Source organism: Triturus cristatus, chromosome 10 (assembly GCF_964204655.1).
Source record: "Triturus cristatus chromosome 10, aTriCri1.1, whole genome shotgun sequence".
NCBI lineage: Eukaryota > Metazoa > Chordata > Amphibia > Caudata > Salamandridae > Triturus > Triturus cristatus.
This window is the reverse complement of record NC_140593.1, coordinates 498,516,419-498,540,491: the sequence shown is the minus strand read 5'-3', so window position 1 is coordinate 498,540,491 and position 24,073 is coordinate 498,516,419.

The following is a 24,073-nucleotide window of genomic DNA, read 5'->3' as shown; positions in this document are numbered from 1 at the left end:
GCAATTAACATTACAAAAGCCCATACATAACGTTTTTGCGTCAAGGGACTAGTCAAAACAAGGGAATTGTGCATAAGTTCCATGCTGAGAAAGAATAAGTAAACAAAGTATATACGCATTAATAAAGTACAGAATTTTCAATAAATGTGTTCTGCATGTACATCCAATTCCACAGATTCACCTTCGTGGAAGTGAGTCAGCACAAAACCATATAAATAGCCAATGTGCAATTTGTAATTAATAAACCACAAGTGCATTACACGCTCAATTGCAACACGAATGCATTGAAAATGAAATGAATGGTACCTTAATGTATTATTCCTGAATCGTCACTGCAAAATTAGATTAACATTAAAAGGCTGAATTAGCTTTCAGTATCCAAGGCACGAGGTAACAGTCATTCATTACGTGAAATTATAACCACCAATCGCCATATTCTCCGGGTAAGACTTAACTCTCTATTAAATGTCAAATCCAAGTAAGGGTTCTCTTGTTAGCGTAACTTGAAATCGTTATGAAAAAATTATTCGATAAAATCCCAAACGTGACCCTGCAAGGGAACGCAAGATATTTTTATAACCTCCTTATTGCAACCCTTTAGTATCACGAATATGCTTACCCGTAGGTGTCACGCAAAAGCCACAATTCTAGCTGTCAATGTCCCAGTCCACATTAATTCAATCTTCACGTCGATAAAATACACTCTATACAATGCCAATGGTCCCTAGAGTACGGGGCAAAAAAGCAATACTCATATCACTCTTCAAACCAATCATAAATATCTCTTATATCACATTCCCGGGTATTCAACATTTACCACTAGTTTAGTAGACCAGCCAGCGAATCCAGGTCAAAAATGTCTCAAGGCTAAAAATCGAAACTGAAACTCTAACTCTGTTAATTAAATTAATTAAAGATGTTAGAGTTTCCGTTACGATTGGATGTACATGCAGAAAACATTTATTGAAAATTCTGTACTTTATTAATGCATATATACTTCGTTTACTTATTCTATCTCAGCATGGAACTTATGCACAATTCCCTTGTTTGGACTAGTCCCTTGATGCACAAAGGTTATGTATGGGCTTTTGTAATGTTAATTGCACATGTATTCAAAATTTTGGTATACTACAACAAGACTATCTGTATTACTTTCAGCCCTGAGGAAGTCATAGGGTACATGCCCGAAGACGACAAAACGCGCTGGCGTAAGGGAGTGGAAGATCTTATGTAATAAAGGACCGAACAAGCCCAAAGAAACAAAATCTTTTTGTTCTTTTACATTATTGTACTGCTTTGTTGTGATAAGTTGCGTGTGCTTCAGAAATTGTAAAATATATTGAAATTTGTATTTTCCTTTTCCTGCGCCGTCTTATCGCTGTATATAGTATTTTCGCTTGTCACCTGCACTGTTCACTTTATTTTTCACGAGCGCTATTGTGCACAAGTCTGTACGTGTTGCATGTACATTTAATGTAACTGAGTGCCTAATGTAACATTGTTGCTTGCTATACATCTTCTCCAGCTGAGGCACAACCCACAGCATGATCAAGGTCCTTCCACTAGTTCACTGAGCCCTATTCTTTTATATAGCACATTATTGTTAATGTGTCTAGTTTTTTCCTAGCATCTCTGCACGACATTAGCATAGAGGGTGCTGAATAATTATTCATTTAGCAGGATAGTGTTTAGGTGTTAAGGCAGCATGACTTTTTTCCCATTTGCTTTGATTTCCTGATGGAATGATACATTTGCTCACCCCACAGTAATGCTGCATTCTCTGTAATTTCCTATGCGAAAATAATGTATAAAAACCCTCGATTATGAGGGTGATTCAGAAAAGCAGAAAGTTACTCTCCCGATTTTGCTGCCCTCTTTGGACTTATAATAGTTTCTGATTTTGCATTTCTTTGTACTGCTCTTTTATTAAGAACCTACATGGCATTGACTCTTTAGCACTTTTTTAAACATTGTAATAAAACCCTTTAACTTTGATTTGATCTAAACCTCAGTGACCGAGTGAACCTTTTTACTTAATACATTGTACTTCTGATTTTGATGCATTGGGAGGTGCCTTAACATGGGGACACATTGCTTCATGAAATTGAGGCTTAACACAATCTCCGATCCAGTGATATAGGGCATTCTGATTGAGATAAAATTTGGGGGTATCTAAAACTTCGGGGTACCCAGCATCTAAAAACCCTGATTTGCAAGGAAGATCTGGCTCAAGGACCATCTACAACTAGTACACCTCAGTCGCTGCTTGCTTGTTTTGCTTATATAGGTTTTCAGGTGTTTTACAGTTTTTCTTGTGAATGACATGCATTCAGACAAAGGTTTCAAGACTGCTATTTTCTCTGGTAGATGCACTGAGTGCAAAGACAGGAATCGAAGTTTCCAGAAAGACAGAGTAGGAGATTTTGGTCAGTAGACTTTATCTAAAATTTAATTGTAAGCAATTACAAACTTTGGGAAAAATCTCTATCTAGACGTGTTCGCCCATTTGTTCAGATTCATGTAGTCCTTCGTGCACTATATTGCTGTTCTCTAATGCAGTCTGAGAGTAGGGGGAAAGCAACTTTGCCATAACTATGAGGGATATATTCCTCTTGGTATTGTCCTGAAACTGACAAGGAGAAATAGGGCCGGACTGGCCATAGCTGGCAACGGGCGTTTTCCCAGGATGCTGGAAGGGTGGTGGCCGGATTTTCAGTGGTGGGGGCCGGTTTTATTACTGGTGGCCGGTTTTGCACCAGTGCTGCAATATCGGCCTCCAGTAACAAAAGCAGCGGAGCTTCACACTTGCACCCCTCCTCCGGGGGCGTGGGCCTGTCCGACAAAACTGCCAGGGCATCTGCGGCTTCCTAGTCTGGCCCTGGAGCAAAGCCTGCACACATACACCTTTTAGGCACCCCCATTCACCTTGATAGATGAAGTCAGCCTTCACTTTCTTTTTTTATGAAAACCTTGTTCTAAAACAAGCTATTTACGTTAGCAATTAAAGCACTCTCTAAACAGAGCTATTTTCATCACTGCCGCCAAATAAGTATCACATAGTTTATTTTTCCGCAGTAAAGGAGTCCATTTGGAAAGTCTATTTTTGACAATGTACACTATGAAATAAGGCTTATGCCAGTTTAGAAAGATTGTATTTGAATTGCATTCAAGTGGAAAGACAGCGAGGGCTCCAAGCCGTGGAAATAGCTGTGTCTAGTCATTCTCGGCCATGGAAAAACCTGTTCTCTTTTGATGACAATAGAATTTGTTTGAGCAGAGAGGGTCTTCCCGTGTTTCAAAGCTCAGAGGTTATGTGACAGGTAGGGTCTTAGAGCCAAATAAACCTTGCTTGACATGCTGCTCCTAACCTAATAGAAAATCTCTTGGTTTTCCCAAATTAGTGCCAGTGGTCAGGACGTGGGGGGGCGTCGTCACTTTTTGGGGACCTACTTTTTTATAACAAGCTTCTAACCAGAGCAAGAAACAGTTAAAGGTCAGAGAAGGAAAAAAGAAAGAAGAAGGGAAAGATAGGAAATCACAGGTGGAGAAGTGAGGAACGAAAATGATCCTGCAAGTGAGATAAATAGTAAGTGTAAGAGAAATGAAACTCAATAAAAACTAAGCCAGGGCAGTCACAGGGAATGGGTATAGGTGGTGGTGGGGGGCGTTAGAAGCAGTGTTTATTTTGAGCCGGTGGTTTCCGGTACAGGCACTTAATTGTCACCACTGGCACTTATAACAGCCTGTCACATGGTGCACTTTGTCTAACTTAGAGATCAGCACATCAACAGTAGTTTATTAATTCAATATACATTAATATGAATAATGCCTGTCACCCAAGCCAAACTGAAAGCTTTAGGCCTGGACTAGTCAAAAATGTCACACTTGTTGGTGTTTGATGGTTAGTAGATGTGTTGGTACTATTGTTGACAACGCTAGCAGGGGCAATGGGTGGTGCAATCTGCAGTGGCCTCCTGGCACTTATTTATTTACAAATTTAGCACTGGTTAAAAGAGGTATATGCACCAGGTCCTGCGCTTTTCTGGATCCTGCTCTATCTCCTTCAGCAACATTTATTTAAAGATTTTTAATTACAGGCAAGCATGCTGTCTTGGTCGATTGTGGGGGCCAGACCTCCAGATGGCACCAGACACCATGTTTTCTTGCACCCAGAAGTGCATTTTTCTAGTACTTGTAACAGGTGATGCTTATTGCACCTGGCCCAAACCGAAGCATTCAAAGGTCCGCACATTATATTTTGTTCCAGACCTTGAACTAAGTCCAAAGCTCTGTTTTTAATATAAAATCAGGGCCTTCGGTGGTCATATCACTGAAAATACAAGATTTAAAAAAAATATTGTCTACGGGTGCTCATGCAAGACAATTTCTATGGACTGGAATCTAGAGAATGCTACAGTGATTCTGGTATTTTACTGACCTCTGCTGGTCGTTTTCTATCAAGAAAGTTAGTTAGAGGCATTTGCCAGAAATTGTTTAAAAAGAAAGTCCCGCAGCAGAAAGCAATTCTGGTATTTTACTGACCTCTAGTGGTAATTTTCTATCAAGACAGTTAAATAGAGGCAGTTGAACAAGCAGAAAGCAATTCTGCTTTTTTACTGACCTCTACTGGTCATTTTCCATTAAGACAGTTAAATAGAGGCAGTTGAACAGAAAAAAAGTCCCTAAGCGGAAGCAGACAAGTCCTAGGGCTGATCTCCAGAGCGCACAAAGCACATACACATATAAGTATATACTAAAGTATATACAAGAGGTCTCAAATGCTAGACCTAAAAAGGATAGTCCATGGGTGGCAGCGGCTACTTCTGGGAACCATTATTAGAAACATATGTACTAAATGTACTGTCCAGTTGAATCTTTTTTCTTTCAAAACCGACCCTGGTTATGTTAATTGATTAAGCAAAGAACACCCTTTTGTCTGTTTTCCGCACTGTTGACATCTAAGCTATTGTTTCTAAATGGAATGGGACAGAGTGATGGGTTTGATCTTACCTGACCATCCATGAGTTATCCTTAACTATAAACATGATCGATGAGGAGAGCATTGAGTCATTAATAGGACTCTTATGATACACCAGTCTACTGACATGCACCCTGCCCCACCATCCTATAATGGAGACATCTGAAGAATGCACCCAGTGCACCTATAATCTGGTTTTTGAAATAAGCTGGTGTCCTGGTCTCACAGTGGCGGATCAGGCAGTGTGTCAATTGCAGATGGGCCGACTTGAAAGGAGTAGTGTGTAGGCTATTTTTATATGGTCCAGAGGGCTGTGATGGAGCAAAAAAACAGCCCATGCTGGGCCTTTCCTGCAGACCCATTTGGATGTGCCAGTCTCCCAGGCTTTCCTACTGGCCACTCCAACACTGGTGTTACAAAGCAGCTATGTTATGCTTCATAGTATGATCTGGAATTGCAGTACTGAGACACCCAGGGGCATATTCTCAAGGATTCATCGCCGAGTTAACGGCACTTTATCACAGCCAAAGTGGCGATAAAACTATCGCCCATTCACAAGCTGGTGATAACAGCCCATATCACCAGTTTACCTGCGATAGCAGTCGCAAAAACATTGCTACAGGTGACCCCGGCAACTATCGCTAATGAGATGCAGAGTAGGCGTTCCCGTGCCTAAAGCAGCGACAAAACCACTCCGCAACATTCTCAACGACCAGCCAGATCGGCGATAATATCCCAAAACAGGCGATAAGGCACGTTAGCAGCAGGAAATTAACACCTGCTCTGACCTGGTGTAAAGTCGGACGACAGCATGCAACAGAAAAGGGAGCCCAGACCAGAGCCACACCTGAAGACAAACAGAAGCCATGGAGCTACTGATCATGCAGCTCAGAGCCCAACAGGGATACAACACCCACCGCCCACCACCCTCCGGTCCCCTCCTGCTTCCCCCCCGGACCACCACAGAGGCAGCGCAGAAACAGACAGCGGACCTTCAGTAAACGCACCAGCCTCACAGACTTAACACTTAACACCAGAGTATGTAATTGCCCACTACAGGCTCAAAAGGATAACCATCCTCCGCATTCTGATCATCGTTGCCCACAGGATGACTGTACCAACACAGCGGTCAACCAACATTCCACCTCAGACAAAGCTGCTGGCTGTGCTGCACCTGTTGGCCTCTGGTACCTTCCAACCAACAATCGACAGAGTCAGAGGAGTCTCACAGTCAGCCCTATCAAAGTTCCTCAAACCTGTCCTGGAGGCCATCATCAGAATGGTACCCCAGTACCTATACTTCCCCAACACTGTGCAGAAACAGCTGGAGACCTAGCAAGGCTTATACGCCATAGCTGGCTTCTCGCTTGTGTTGGGGTCAATTGACAGCACACATGTCCTACTTGTGCCCCCTGCCGACACTGCACACAATTACCGCAACAGAAAGCACACCCATTCCATCAATGTGCAGGCAATAGTGGGCACCGCGGACTCTTCACCAACATCGTCGCCAACTACCCAGACAGTGTGCATGATTCCTACAACTTCCGACAGTCCATAATCAATCAGCGCTTCCACTGGCACCTACGAAAATGCACTGCTCATTGGTAAGTACCAAATGAACACACCACACACCTCAAATCCACAATCATGCAATTCACTATTCTGGGAATGCACACGTCACAAACTCACATACAACATACTAAACAACATACCCACCTACCAGACACGACAATACAACTTACTGTGGAAACCTGGGCTAGCCATGTACACAAGCCATCAATGGCGTGGCACCTTAGCCACACATTAGCAGAATCATAACCAAAAGCATAACCAGGCATGTGCGAAGGAGGCAAGTGACCGATGAATGAGAATGTACACAATGCCAAGTGTGACATGGATGTGCTGGACAGACTGCAGTATGCAGACCACACACATATCCATGTTTACATACACCACTGGTGTATGGAGTGTAGTGGACAGTAGACGCAACCATGTCACCCCAGCCAGTGAGGGAGAGCATGGAAATATAGCTTGTTACATCCCCCCCTAAGCATGTGCGGAGTGGGCTGGCCTGGCGTACGACAGGCTAGCGTAGGGGTGTGAATAAAAAGCACGTAGCCCTGGGCGTGGTCCTCTTCCGGAATGCCCAACGTCCCTGCCAGGGCGGTGCCTCTCACCCGCCACGAGGCCGACGCTGTGAGCGGTGGTGCCTGCGATCCTGTGCGCCTGCTGCACCCCGGGCCGCAGTCCTACTAGTACCTACTAGTCCGCTGTGTCAGCCGGTGGAGTACGTCAACGAGAAAGGAGTACTGCGGACCTGTGTTGCGGAGGCCGTGATGGTCTGAGGAGGCTGCCAAGGTCGGGGGCCTTGGGCTTGGAGCTTGCAGCGGCACGTGGTGGGCCCTCCGTGACACACGTCGGTGTCGGCAGATGAACCTGATAACATCCACCCTTTTCATAACTGACATCTCAACATCAATTCTGAACAAAATAATGACATTAGATGCATGGAACACCTTTTGTGAACCTTCTCTCTGTTCTTACAGTAAAGGTAATCCATTTTTTCATGCTGGGCTTGAATAGCCCAGTTAAATGACCTATCTGTTTCATCATACCTCGTAATGCAAAGTGTGAACTTTGCCCCCCACAGAAAAGAAACCTCCTCTCCAAAGATTAGCACCGAGTGAAATTCCCCAGACAGTACCTATCATCTGGTCAAATGACTTGCTTGGCGGAAGAGGTCAGCAAGACGTTAGTGGAGGTAAGAGGAAGAGTGTTGGCTATTTGAGTGAAACTGGGGCTTAGTCATTTACCTCGGCAAAAATCTAATGAGGGGCAAGAACTGTACTTAAAAAGGGTAATAACCGACATCCTACAAATTCCACACAAGGAGGTGTTAACAGGAAGTGATTTTAGCTTTTTGTGGATAACAAGACGGATAGGTTTGCTAAAAGGTCTGGTCTTTCTGGAGTCTACATGAGGAATAGAAGGTTATAGCTCCAAGATATTGTGCTGGGAGATATTTGGTGGCTGTCCCACCCCTCCTCACAAGATTTCACCTACTTCACAACGAACATACACAAGTCTAGATTACTTTCTTTGTTTTTCTCTGCAAGCGATAAAAAAGATAGGGGAGCTAAGAGATCTGAGTTGAAGTGGCAGTGTGAGACCTAGAAGCGATACATAAGCAAACTTGGGTTCCAGGGTCTCATGCAAATTAAATGCACTGCGAGCGTAATTGAAAAAGCTAGACACATACAGAACCTTTTATTGTGTACTTTACACCAAACAAAAAGAGGTCATGAGGGTGGGAACTCCTGGCCAGCGAGCTTAGAGCCAGCCTTAATAAAGAGAGAGTTAAAACCATTCTAATTCCTAAAGGGATGTTGAATAAAGGGAATGTTATTATTGGAAGGGAATTCAAAGAATTGTAAAAAGCATTATAGGATAAAGCATTATACTCAGCCCAATACACACCTAATAACAATAAGGGCATTTCTACATCAAGCACTCTTTACCAATTTAACACACCATCGGGTTTAAAGAAACCCATACCCATTGAAGAGGTAATATCATCCACTAATGAGTACCAATCCAACAAATCACTTCGCCATGACAGTTTTATGTCATACTTATATAAAGCTTTCTGCCAGGCACAAGTCTTAACACACCTATTCAACTCTTTGCGGACACAGCTGCACTTACACACACTATGCCAGAAGCTTCAAAAGCTGTTCTCCTTAAACCTGGCAAAGACCCGACATTATGTGGTGGTTATAAACCATTTCCTTAATGAATATCAATGCTAAGCTGTTCACCAGAACTTTGCAGTCCACATATGGCAGGTCTAATGGGCCCCAACAACCTCTTTTTTTATTACATTAAGAAAAGTGGTGTAGTGACACCATGAAAAGACTCCTGCATATTGTAGACAATGTCAATAGAGCCTCCCAAAAGGCTCCATTGCTGGCCATTGATGCTGAAAGAGTGTTTGACAAAGTACACAGGCCATAATTATTAGAAACTCTGAGAATTTTTGGATTTGGCACCAAATTCTGCAGATGGCTCTTGATTGGTGGTGCAACCCGGATCGTTGACATATTATTGGAGCCAACCATATTGTGTAACAAAAATATTGTGTCAAAAATATTGTTGCAAAAAATATTGTTTCCCTATCCTTATAATGGTAAGTATAAAAATAAATGTTTTTAAAAGTATCGTTTCACTCTAATATCGTTAAAATCATTTAAAAAAAATGTTTCTCCACATCCATATAGGTTAAAGTAGTACATCTTGAATATTTTAATATACACCAATACTAAAATGCTAGTTAAATCAATCTCAATAATATTTAATACTCTATATAAATATGTACTTATTTAAACACACAGATATTTGTGTGTATATGTTTATATATTTATATACATAGATAGATTAAAAATATATATTTTACATTATATTGGTTTTAAATATTTAAATGTAGTACTATAAAAAGCACATATATATATATATACTCATGTAAATCAATATATATATATCTACATATTTTTTTTTAAATGAAAGATAACAAATATTAACAATTACATTCTCAAGCATTTTATAGACAAATAAAATAAAAAAAGTAAAAAAATACATTTACACAAATATTATAAAAATTAAGAAACAAATACAAATATGAACAAATACTATCAAATTAAAATGTAAACATTGAAACCCTGAAACTGGTCCTAGGATGCTTGCTTCCGGTCCAGGGAGGACCTGGCTTGGCAGTTTGGGCTGGGCTGTTCCCATGAGGCACAGGGTCAAGATTCATTTGCATATGGCCAGGTTTAAACTGGGGTGGCATGTTGAGCAAAAGAATGATGGATTTAACCCAGATCTCTTGACTAGGGGTGAATATTTTGATCTGTTCTGAATTCCGTCCATCAATTGTGTGTCTTTTGCTTCCTCGCCCTAAGTGCACCAGGAATGCCCAGACGTGGGTCCTGGGCTCACTCTGCAACTGGATTTAAGCTAAGCTGGCTGATAAGGGGTGAATCCCCGAAACCGGTCATAGGATGCTTGTTTCCGGTCTAGGGAGGACCTGGCTTGGCAGTTCGGGCTGGACTGTTCCTATGAGGCGCAGGGTCAAGTCTGATTTGCAAATGGCATGGTCTAAACTGGGGTGGCATGGTGAGCAAAAGAATAATGGAATATACCAAGATTTCTTGACTGGGGGTGCATTTACCGATTAGTTCAGCATTCCGTCCATCAATTGTGTGCCTTTTGTAACCCGGATCATTGACATAATATTGTAGCCAACAATATTGTATAACTAAAATATTAGGATAAAAATATTGTTGCAAAGAATATTGTTTCCCTATCCTTATAATGGTAAGAACAAAAATATATTTTTTTAAAAGTATCATTTCGCACTAATTTTGTTAAAAACATACAAAAATTTGTTTCTCAATATGTATATACTTTAAAGTAGTAAATCTCGAATATTTTAATATACAACAATAATAGAATGTCAGTTAAATCAATCTCACTAATATTCAATACTCTATATAAATATGTACTTATATAAACACACATATATTTGTGTGTGTACGTGTATGTTTATATATTTATCTAAATAGATAGATATGACAATTATTACAAATATATATTTTACATCATAATTGTTCTAATTATTTAACGTAAATATTTATTGTACAAGTTAATAAAAACCTTTACAAAAAGGAGATTGCTCAAGTCAAAACAAATTCATAAAGATAGTGCACTACAATTTGATCATTTATGCAAACATTAAAAAAGGAAAGAGCTATGGGAGGATTTGGCCTGGCCCAGTTTCCCCTTTTCAGATTGGTTGAGCCTTCATCCGACAGAATGTCTATATCAACAAGTGTGCTTTAGTCAATCCTTAGTCCGACGGTTGTGATATAAAAACATAGATTTAAAGAACTTAAGAATTGCATTTATATTTAAAAGTCACAGAATTAATAGTTGCATTTATCAGGATTGTTTATATTTGTATGATATAGATACTACTGGTCCTTCTGTCCCTTGGCCTTTCCAAAGCCCAATAGTATTCAAGGCGATGAAAAGCTTTATTGTGTCAGGCGTTTCCCCGGTGTAAAAAAGAAGAGGCCAATCTCGGGACCAGGCACGGTAAGCCCTTAATTTAGAGCCGTTTTATGGTGCGCCAGATCTCTTAATTTTCTCCTCTGCCGCCACCATAAATTATACAAACCGGCATGCCAGCTGTATGTCTCCTCCACCAAAGCAAGCCTTCACTGCTTGCCTGCATATTTCTTATCCTCTTGGTGTTAAAGATAGATTTCAGAAACAAGCGTCGTTCTAGGTCCAGACCGTGGCAAATGCATAGGTGATGCATGATGCTCTCTTCTGCTTCCCCGCAGAGGCGGCACTGAGTTGTTTCTGCGGTTCGCTTCCATAGTGGTAGATGCGGGAGGACAGTAAGAATTCCCAATCGAAAGCGGAGGTATTTCTCTTTTAGCCTCCTTCTGACGCCAACACGCAGGTAATCTTGAATGCCAGGTGTTGTATAGCTCTGCAGCACGCACCAACCGTGGAACCTTCTCCTGAGCGTTTCTTTGTCTTCGAGTACTGAGAGCTTTTTTACTGTCCTGTATAAAATTCCTAGACTGGGCTGTCAGCTTTATCTTTTTGCCCTGTACCTGGGTGGGGATCTTCCCTGCTGTAAGTTGTTCCTCCAGCTCAGTATCCCTCGATTGTGGTCCTATTAAATGCATATTGAAATCCCCGGCCAGAACAAGGTTTGTTGTTGACTCTTCTGAGAGTAACTTTGTTATTTACGTGCCCACCATTTTAAGTCCTCTGGCTTTATCTCGTGGGTGAAAGTATATTTTTAGTACAATAATTTGTTTTTTAGCGTTGCTCTCCTCTATGTCCAGTGCAAGAATTTGGAGCCCCTTTGTTGGGGTTAGAGTGAAATCAACTTCTCTTGTCCCCCTTATGGTGCTAATTGAGGAGCAGATAGAAAGGCCACACTTTAGGTGTCCAAATTTGGCTCCTTTGGTTGCTGGGAGATGATGGGTTTTGTAGCCAAGTAGGTGCTGAGGTTCTTCCAGCCATGTCTCCTGCATTAGAATTAAGTCAAAGCCTTGGATATAAGAGAGAAATTCTATGTCCGATGCCTTGTTTCCCAGACCATTTACATTCCACGAGCATATTCGAAGGTTCGGGCCGTCCTCGAGGTCTTTGATGGAACTAAGTCAAGTGCCCCCTGTTCTAATAATTTAAGTGTAGTACTATAAAAAAGCATATATATATATATATATATATATATATATATTATCTACTGGCGGTCGCCAGTAGATAGTTATAGTTAGGACCGAGTTTCCATAGGAAATCTCAAAATTCTATTTTGAATAACTTTGGCGCCGATTGACGAATCCTCGCGAAATTTTCAAAACTAATGGGGCGCTCCGCTCCGCTCCTACCCTGAAAGTCTCGGGGTGATTCGTCAAGCGGGGGCCGAGAAAAAGGGGGGGTCCCAAAACGCGTTTTCCCCATGGATTTTTCCATAGGGACTTTAGTCGCAGCTACAGCCCGAACGGCTGAACAGAATTACGTGAAATTTGGCAGAGAGGTAGCCATAAGGTCCAAGAAGTGCCTTTTGCAGGTTTGGTGTAAATCCGCTCAGTATCTCCAGAGAAAATAGCATTTAAATCAATATATATATCTGTACGCGCGCATGGTGCGCGCTGGGTGCGCGCACATTGCCGTGCGCGAGCGCAATTCTGATTGGTTGTTAGATCTTAGTAAACATTCGAATCGGTCGAAACCAGGAAGTGTCGGCCGCCATTTTGTCTCTCGCACTCTGAGGGGGTGAAAAACAAATGTGGAGAACGTGAAAAGGGGGCAGGGTGGCCAGTTCCTGACCCCCTAGCCGTGGTCAGGGGGTCCCAGAAGGAGCCCCAAGGGCAAAAAAAAGTTTATGTTTTTTTCGAAAAATCGCCGAGTGCGCGCACCCTGTGCGCACCACCCAAAACGGAAAAAAATCTGCGAAGTTCGCGCAGCGTGCGCGCACTCCGCTATTTTTCGAAAAAACAAAAATGTATTTGGTCCTTGGGAGCGAAGCGCTCCGTGCCCACCGTGCGCGCATGGTGCGCGAAGCGCTCCGTGCGTGCACGGCACGAACTGTGTAAAGTGGGCGAGCGGTGCGCGAAGCGCGGCGCGCGAAGCGCACCGTGCGCGCGGCGCGAAAAAGTTTTGTTAAAAAAAAATATATTAATAAATACATAACTTAGCATTTAAAAAACCGTACAAATTCACTGAAAAAACCATAGGTTTCACACACGTTATAGTTAGGAATTAGCATTTAAAAAACCTTGCAAATTCACTTAAAAAACCATAGGTTTCACACATGTTATAGTTAGCTGGGCATTTCCCTCATAAAAAACCAATGAAATTCCCCCGTTATAGTTAGTGCAGGTAACTATAACTCACGCGACCGCAATCCGCTGCTGATGACGTCAGATATTACATCACTGATGACATATGTGTCTTTCTGAAAAAAAAAAAGGAAATATATGTATAGCTAAAGATGAATGGAAGAAGACATGGGTAAATAAGTGTCTAAATACAGTGATGTAATATCTGACGTCATCAGCAGCGGATTGCGGTCGCGTGAGTTAGAGTTGCCTGCACTAACTATAACGGGGGAATTTCATTGGTTTTTTATGAGGGAAATGCCCAGCTAACTATAACATGTGTGAAACCTATGGTTTTTTAAGTGAATTTGCAAGGTTTTTTAAATGCTAATTCCTAACTATAACGTGTGTGAAACCTATGGTTTTTTCAGTGAATATATATATATATATATTATCTACTGGCGGTCGCCAGTAGATAGTTATAGTTACAACCTAGTTTCCATAGGAAATCTCAAAATTCTATTTAGAATAACCTTGGCGCCGGTTGACGAATCCTCGCGAAATTTTCAAAACATATAGGGCGCTCCGTTCAGCTCCTACCCTGAAAGTCTCGGGGTGATTCGTCAAGCGGGGGCCGAGAAAAAGGGGGGGTCCCAAAACGCGTTTTCCCCATGCATTTTTCCATAGGACCTTTAGTCGCAGCTACAGCCCGAACGGCTGAACAGAATTACGTGAAATTTGGCAGAGAGGTAGCCATAAGGTCAAGGAAGTGCCTTTTGCAGGTCTGGTGTAAATCTGTTCAGTATTTCCTGTGAAAATAGCATTTAAAAGCATATCAATACGCTCACACTGTGCGTTCACACTGCCGTGCGCGAGCGCAATTCTGATTGGTTGTTAGATGTCGGTAAACATTCGAATCGGTCGAAACCAGGAAGTGTCGGCCGCCATTTTGTCTCTCGCAGACTGAGGGGGCGAAAAACAAAGGTGGAGAACGTGAAAAGGGGGCAGAGTGGACAGTTCCTGACCCCTAGCCTTGGTCAGGGGGTCACAGAAGGACCCCCAAGGGAGAAAAATCGCACTGCGAACCGTGGGTGCTCGGTGCGCAAAGCGAGCGCCCACAGCGCGCGCACGATGCGCGGAGCGCCCACAGCGCGCGCACGGTGCGCGCACGCTGAAAAACCTTAAAACATTTTTTTTTATAAATACATAACTTAGCATTTCAAAAACTGTACAAATTCACTGAAAAAACCATAGGTTTCACACACGTTATAGTTACGAATTAGCATTTAAAAAACCTTGCAAATTCACCTAATTATAGTTAGCTGGACATTTCACTCGTAAAAAACCAATGAAATTCCCCCATTGTAGTTAGTGCAGGCAACTATAACTCACGCGACCGCAATCCTCTGCTGATGACGTCAGATATTACATCACTGATGATATATGTGTCTTTATGAAAAATAAATATTTGTACTATATGTATAGCTAAAGATTAATGGAAGAAGACATGGGTAAATAAGTGTCTAAATACAGTGATGTAATATCTGACGTCATCAGCAGATGATTGCGGTCGCGTGAGTTATAGTTGCCTGCACTAACTACAACGGGGGAATTTCATTGTTTTTTTACGAGTGAAATGTCCAGCTAACTATAACATGTGTGAAACCTATGGTTTTTTAAGTGAATATATATATATATATATATATATATATATATATATATATATATATATATATATATATATATAAACACCAACGCACTCTCCCACTTTGCGAAGAAGAAAGCATATATATATATATATATACTTATGTAAATCATTATATATATGTACATATTTTTATCTACATGAAACATAAAAAATATTACCAACCAAATTCTAAACATTTTATAGATTAGTAAACAAATAAAATAAAAAAAGTTAAAAAAAAGACATTTACACAAAATATTATAAAAAATTATTAACAAATACTATAAAATTTAAATTATAAACAATATTAATAATGAATATATTTAAACAATCTTAGGAAATTAGTTTGAGTCTGGGAATCATACATATATTATTCTCACTTCAGTTTCTGCAACAGCAGAGCAAGGGTAGAACTTCAAAGGGGTTAAATATATTTCCCCCAAAATGTACTATTCCCACTCCAGTTTGTGCAACAGTAGGGAAATGGTTGGACTATGGAGGGGTTAAATTTACCTTTGCAATTCCAATCTGTGCAACAGTAGGGAAAGTGTTGGACTTCGGAGGGGTATGATTTACTATTCCCACCTCAGTTTGTGCAACAGTAGGGAAAGCATTGGACTTCGGAGGGTTTAAAATGACTATTTCCACTCCAATCTAAGCAACAGTAGGGAAAGCGTTGGACTTCGGAGGGGTATGATTTACTATTCCCACTTTAAACTAAGCAGCAGTGAGTAAAAAACTTCACTTCAAACACATTACCTATTAACCAATTTACAAAACGCATAAACAATATAATAATTAATTTTCCATTTAAAAATAAGGCTTATTTAATTATTACTTAGTTAACTTATCGCCCTATACCCCTACAAGCCTAGCAACCCACACCTAAAATCTAGCTAAAATAAATATGTATAATACAGTTCACATAATTGCCAATCAATTAAATAACTAACTAACAATTATTAATTAATTGTTAATTAATAATTACTTAGATAACTTCTCACCCTACAAGCCCAGCAGCCCACATATAAATATAACTAATATATATATTTATTACATAATTCACACAATAATTATTCAATTTAATATTTAATTAAAGATTAATACTTCTTATTTTTAAAATACTGCTTACTTAACTTCTCACCCTGTACCCTACACACCTAACAACCCACAACTAAAATATAACTAAAACAATTCAATATTACATATCACTCCAATAATTCATAAAAAATTAATAATGAATTAATACTTAATTAACATTTTACCCTGTACCCCTACAAAATCTAAAGCCCACACCTACACTTTAATTAATATAAATGATTACTACACAAGTTACATAATTAACAATCAATTACATATTGAATAATAAAATTAATTATTACCTAATTCACTCCCCACCTTATACCCTTACAAACATTGCAACCTGTACCTAAAATTAAATGAAATTAAAAGAGAATCTCATAATATACATAATTAATATAAACCACATACTTACTTAACAATTGGTTAATTAATAATGAACTATTGTTTAATTAACTTCCCCCTATGCCCCTACAAACCCAACAACCCGCTACAACACTATAAATACTAATTAACAACTAAATAAAAAATTCTAAATTGTTTCCAATTACAGACTTTAGTAAGACGGTTATTAATTATACAAACAATAATACCATATAAAATTAGTGTATGAACTATAACACATTAAAATAATTTAAAAAATGATAGTATTGAAAACTATATTAACAACAATTATATTCTTAATAACCAAGGGGGTCACTACAATGGCGGTCTGTCAGACCTCCGATCACCATTATTTCTGTCGGGAACCGTCTGACAATGAGTTGGCGGTGCCGCCAGCCTGCCCTATTAGGATAAGACCACTATCTTTTTTCTACTGCAGCCCCTTTGGCCGCAGCACAAGCCGCAGTAGAAAAAGACACTTTGTAAACATCCATGCACCGTTTGCCAGTCAAGGATGTGTGGCTCCCAGGGGACAGGGGCCCTGCTTGGGGCCGCAAAGTCCGTTTCCAACTTTTCACCTGCCTTTTCATGGTGACATGAAAAGGCAGTTGGAAACTGCGCAGGCACCGCCTCCATTGTAGGGATTACAGTCCGAACACTGCCCCGACGGGCTCCTAGAGCCTGTCGAAGGTGGCGGTCTTTCCCCTGACATTATCGCTCCGACTGTCTGCATCGTAATGTGGCAGTCGGACCGATGCCTTATACGTTGAGCAGACCGCCACCGACGGCCTGTCGGTGGCCATCCTCCCGACATCCTAATGAGGGGCTATATTACTCACCTGAGAAAAACAATATTCTTGACAATGATATTTCTGCATCACAATATTTCTGCAACATGATATTTTGTTTTACGATATTACTGTATCCCAATATTAAAAACTCAATATTTTGTCCAAATACCATGTAACCCCATAGCAAGAGTCCAGATGAATGGCATTCTTTATAGCCCCATGTGGAGAGAAACGTGTCAAGGCTGACCCCTGTCTCCTATGTTATTTGCTCTATAATCTGAGTCACTAGCAGAGAGAGAGAGAGAGAGAGAGAGAGCAGAAGAGAAAGAGGGAGAGCGAGCAAGAGAGAGAGAGAGAGAGAGGGTCGATGCTAATATCTCAAAATAGGCAGCAATTTTTATAAAATAGCCCCAATGTGGTCAATGTGATCATTGCCCTCATAAATCTCACTCACTACCTGCCTGCCATAATAGAACAAATATGACTTTCTGGGAAGGCGTCCAGGTTTTCATTCAGAAATCACGAATTCTTCTCAGTGACAACAGAATAGCAAGATTTACTATGCACCCATTTCTCATTCAAATGGACAGGGATTTCCATTCCAGACACAAACTGCCTGCTCTTTACAGACCACTGCCTCCCTTAATTTAATAATCTCCTTCAATCTATGCACCAGGACAGGTGCATATTTTCACAATACAGGTTATCCTGGCTAAGCAGGAAAGTGTCCCTTATGATGAGTACATTTCTCAGGACATTGTTTATTTTTCTGTCTCTCCCCCTTCAGCCACACCTTACCATAGAGATTACAATGAAAAGTAGATAAATTCATTTGGGGAGATCGGAATGCATGGATGTCTAGTTGTTTATCTATAGACATGAGGGAGGGAGGTTTGGAAGTCCATAATATAATACATTACTATCAGGCTCCCCAATTGCATTACATCATGGAATGGGATAGAGACATGTCAGAAATACACTGGTATTTTATAGACCAACTAGTGGCCAGTCTCCACATATGGAAAGGTCCCTGGCTACATAGAAAACACAGGGCATAGGGCCTGTACTCCTCTCCAATAGAAATCAGATGGCAGTTGTGCTATGCACAGAAGCCAGGTGATCACCTTCCCATGTGGCACCAACAAAACACCAGAGCTCAGGACCTGGCCATAAAAAATCTGAGAGCTCCTGAACATGGAAATACTGACATTATTTCTAGGAATAACATAAAAAACCTTTGGGGAGTTTTGGGCCACATTCCTTTCCTTTCTCGCCAACGAATTCTGAGAGCTGACATGCTTCAAATAGTTGAGACTTGTACATATCACGTCATAAATAGTCATTTTCAGACACAGAAGGAATAAGCATACCACATGAGCGAGGGATTTTACTTGAAGTCATTAACCAGCAATCCCTAATCATAGAATATCAGCAATCTCTCTTTAAATTGCTGACCAAGATGTCTATTTGCTGCTCTGTGAGTATGGGAGGGGAGTATCAGAAGGGTACATTTGGCTTCAGTCTACTGTACGCTCTTTTGCCCAGATTAACAATCACTTTGAGTTAGATTTGCATTACGTTTGTGATGCAAACCCAACTCTAAGGGCCATATTCACAAGGACTCATCTCCGATTTACCTCCACATTAACGCATCAAAAGCAGAGATAGATTTAACAACCCATTCACAAGCCGGTGCAAACTGCAGACATCGCCAGAAATCACGCGATAACTGCCCCAAAATTTAACACCGCGGTGGGCACCACCAACTAACACTAATGAGATGCAGAGTAGGCGTACCCGTGCAAAAACACACGAAAAAACCACAACAACACTTTCACATTCAACTGCCAGATCTGCAATGCGAACCGAAAACAGGCGACAAGCCGCATTAGCTGCAGGTATTTAACACCTGCCTCAAGCAGGTGTAAAGACTGACGACTCCCTGCAGTAGGCAACGGAGCCCCGCACACAGCCACACCGGAAGAACTAACAACGCCATGGAGTTACTCATCATGCAGCTCGGAGCCCCAACAGGGCCTCAACACCCACCGCCACCACCCCCAGGGCCTCCACTACCCCTGGAACTGGTCCCACCCCCCCCTGACCACCGCAGAGGCAGCGCAGAGTAAGACAGCGGACCTATCGAAAACACACCATTCTCACAGACCTAACGCTCGCAGCCATTGCCCGCTACAGGCTCAAAAGGGCAACCATCCTCTGCATCATGACCCACATCGCAGACAGGCTGACGGTTTCAACACAGTGGAGAACCAACATCCCTCCGCAGACAAAGCTGATGGCTGTGCAGCATCTGTTGGCCTCTGGTGCCTTCCAACCAATAACTGCCAGAGTCGGAGGTGTCTCACAGCCAGCCCTATCAAAGTTCATCACACCTGTCCTGGATGCCATCCTCAGCTTCATACCCTATTACCTTCACTTCCCCAACACTGCGCAGGAACAGCTGGAGACAAAGCAAGGCTTCTACGCCATAGCCGGATTCCTGGCCGTGTTGGGGGCAATCGACTGCACACATGTCCCACTTGTGCCGCCTGTGGATACTGCACACCACTACCCCAACAGAGAGCATCAGCATTCAATCAATGTGCAGGCACTAGTGGACCACCGGGGACTCTTCACCAATGTCGTCGCCAACTACCCAGGCAGTGTGCATGATTCCTTCATCTTCTGACAGTCCATCATGAACCAGCGCTTCCAGGATGGCACATATGGAACTGGAATGCTCGTTGATAAGTGCAAAATCAACACATCACATACCCCAAAGCCAGAAACACACACAACACATAATTGTGGGAATGCACACGTGACTGAACCACATACGACAAGTAAAACTACACGATCACCTACCAGACACGACAACACCACTCCATGGTCATCCTGGACTACCCCTGCACCAAATACAGACATATCATGGCACCACAGCCACACAACAGCTGAACGTGTGGTGATGCAAAATGCAGCCACGTGCGAGGATGCAAGTGACCCTTGAGTGGGAATGTACACAACGAGAAGTGAGGCGTGGATATGCAGGACAGACATGGGTATTCACAACACAGATATGTCCATGCAGACCACAACTGCTGGTGACTGGAGAGTACTGGGCAATGGATGCTACCATGTCACCCCAGGCCATGGAACAGATAGCGGAAGTGTCGCACGCTGCGTCCCCCCCTGTGTGCGTGAGCGTAGTGGGTTATCCCTGAGTGCGCCAGGGTTGCACAGGGGTGTGGTGGAAAACACCGTTGCGCAGAGCGTGGTTCACTCCTGGGAAGGCCAACATCACTGACAGAGCGGCGCCGCACAGCCTGCCACGAGGCCGATGCCGTGAGCAGCAGGGTCTGTGACCCTGTGCGCCAGCTGCACCCCAGGACGCTGATGCACAGACCAGGCCTGCCCGCCCCAGCGCACCACTGCCACACTGCTCAGTTGCCGACACTGTTGTGTGTCAAAGAGGGCCTAACACGTGCCGGTGCAATCTCCAGGCCCCAGTCGCGCGAGCCCAGCAGCCTCCGCAATCCATCGCTGGCCCCCCGACTCTGGCCCACATCACTCCTTACTTATTGACATGCTCCACCAGCATCCTCTTTGGACCAGTAGGTCCCACATGTGGAACAGTGTACTGAGTCCTGAATGGCAGTGACCCCAAGTCCGTGGCAGAGGCCACAGCACCAGACTCCCAGTGAGGCATAATTCCATTAAGCAGGCCAGCGACACGTGGTGCCACTAACCCTGTGCGCCATGAGTGGCCGTCATCTGCCGGCAGAACATCGTTGGTGTCTGAACCTGTGGCCTGGGGGTTTACATCAGAAACCGGCAGGTACGGACTTGGTGTTGGGCCTGGGTCTGTGGCATTCGTATGTGCCATGTTGCCGGACACAGCTGGCATGTGCCCTTTGCATCATGCCCTGGGGGTAGGCTTCCCATTCTCCCCCGTGACACTCCACAGAAGGCAGCTATGACACATACCAAATCCTGCTATGCTCTCATGACCCTACCCCAGTTTCCTGCAGGTCAGTGTCCTGTGGCGGTGGGCCCATGTCAGCCACTGTGCATCTGGGGCCACTAGCCCTTTGTGACTCGAGTCATTCCCCCTTGTTGTACTGACATAGCATTTCTGAGTGCCAGATGACTGTTGGAGTTGTTGCCAGCACCAGCTACTCCCTGAGGACTGGCTTACACTCATCCCCCACACAGCCAGCACAGGCGGCACTGTATTGGTGGGCCTGCCATCACATCCTGCCTAACCAAGTATTGACTCTTTTCTCCCTGCACTGTCACGGGTGACCAAGGATATGCACTGCGCCCTTGGATGATGACACCCCTCCGAGACCCGGACACACCCGCCCAGAGGCAGTACAATGCGGCCCACATACGCACCAGGGGCATCGTTGAACACACATTTGGCGTGTTGAAGTCACGTTTCAGGTGCTGGACGGCACAGGTGGAAAGCTCCTGTACAGCCCGGACATCGTGTGCAAGATGATCGTTGCATGTTGTGTGTTGCACAACATCTGTGCTCGCACCAATGCCCCATGGATCCCAGTTCCAGAGGTACCGGACGATGATGGTGACGATGGGGCAGGTGGCCCGCATCCCACTGCAGCTGTGGCAGGAATGACCCATAGGAACCCCATCATTGACACTTACTTCTCATGAGCACGTCATACTGTGGCCGTCCATGGCAATCATGGGACAATTGAGGATGTCCAATAGTGCTGCATGTGTCATTAAAACATATTATCAGGTTACAGGTTGTACTTGTACATTGTCATGTTACATAGTCCTGCGGTCTCAGATGTGATTTGCCATTTTGTGCACATTTGCGGAACCTGTAGTGGCCTGTATTCTGTTGTGGAGGGGTTGCTGTTTGTACCGGGATGTTGTCAATGTCAAGATGCACTTCTGCTGATGTGCGTATGCTGCACGATATGCGAGTCGCTCCTGCGACACTGATTTGTCTGCCACTGGTCTCTTTCATGCGGTGTGCCTGTCTGTTCTGTTCTTCCACGGTGCTTGGATGTTGTGGTGTACATGTTTTCCTCTGCAGTTGGTCAGGGTGCATCCGTGGTACTCCGTTGTTGAGTTTTTTTTTCTGTGGCATTTTCAGTATGCTGTTCTTGTGCTTTTTCCCGCATTACGCATGTGTATTGCTGCCCTCGCGCTGGTTGTCACTGTTTTCTTTTTGCGCTTTGGCACATCGCAGGTTTTTGGTGTTGTGGTTTGGGTTTTTATCTCCATCGAGGTGGTTGTATCGCGGATATTGTCCGCGGTTTCGGCAGACTATCGCATGGTACCGCCTTGTTGTGAATTCCACGTTACTACAGGGCTGTTTTCCCGCGATAGGCTGCGATGTGAAAGGTTGTGTTAGCATTTTTTGGCGATGTTTAGCACACGTTCTTGTGAGTATACCCCTAGGTGTTGTGGTGGGATGTACAATCCAATGCAAATTGATATTTGTTTCGAATTGTAACCCAAAATAACACAAAGCTGCACAGTGTGCTGTCTTGTGTTAGTTTGCATCAAGTGAGTGATCCTTGGGCGGTGCATGGGCATTCCCACACAACCACCAAGTGACCAGTGTTTTTAATTGGTAGGAAAAAAAGTACCAGTGCCTTAGGTATTTCTTATGAGGCCACTGCCAATTACACCTCCCATTTCCCCTTCCAGTGCTGCCAAATGGCATCATATTTCCTCAAGTGTAGTCATTTGCACTACTCCAGGTCACACAAAGTTGTAAGAATATCTTCGGTGTACTAGTATTATATAAAACATTTTTTTAATGTACATTGGATTGATAAATGCTCAGCCGATATGCCTGTGCTAAAAAATAGTCAGACAGTGCTGGTGTTAAGAATTTAGGGTCTGATTGATATATTGGTGGAGAGGGTACTCCGTAGAAACAGTGACAGAGTTCCCTCCCCACCAATATAGTAATCCACCCGCTAAATTAAATAGCGGGAGTACCTTAAGTTTGGCCATGGCGGAGACTACTCTATCTCCGCTGTGGCCAAGCTTTTCTGATGGCCCTAGACAGTAAAGACCATCAGAGAAATGACTGCATATCCACCCACCCAATTTATATGGGCAGACGTGCAGTCTTTTTTTACTGTTCCTTACTGCCAGGAATAACCTGGTGGTAAGGAACAGTAAAACCATTTTAATGCTTCACTCGCCAGGGGAGAAGCCACCCGTAGCATGGAGAGCATTAAGTTTTTTCTATTTAAAAAGAGTTTCGGGATTTTCTTTCTGAAAAGAAAAAAAAGAATACTGTTTGCTGCAGCACTGTGGCCTTCTAATGTAGCCAAGCAGCAAACAGTAAAATGCATTGAGATAAACTGCTGTGAGGGCGAATCCTGCCAATGCCTTTATAAATGACCACTTATTTGGCGGTCATTTATAAATCTGGTGGACGTAATATTTGCGACCTGGTCGACGTAAAGTCCTCCGCCAGACCAATGGAGAACACTCCATCTGCCAGAATATAAATCTGGCCCTAAGTGCCGGTGATGGCTACCGGACACCTCGGGCACAAATTAAGTACTGGTCTTGACGCAAATCTTTATCTACAAAGAATGGTCTTCTTGAGACAGGAATAATAATAAAAAAAATTTTTAATTTATAATCGGTTTTCCCTCTTTTGATGTGCGCTGCATTCTACAGCACGCACAGACAGTGGGAAAAACCTTACAACACAGCTTTTGTATTTGAAGGAATCCTTTCCAATACCCAA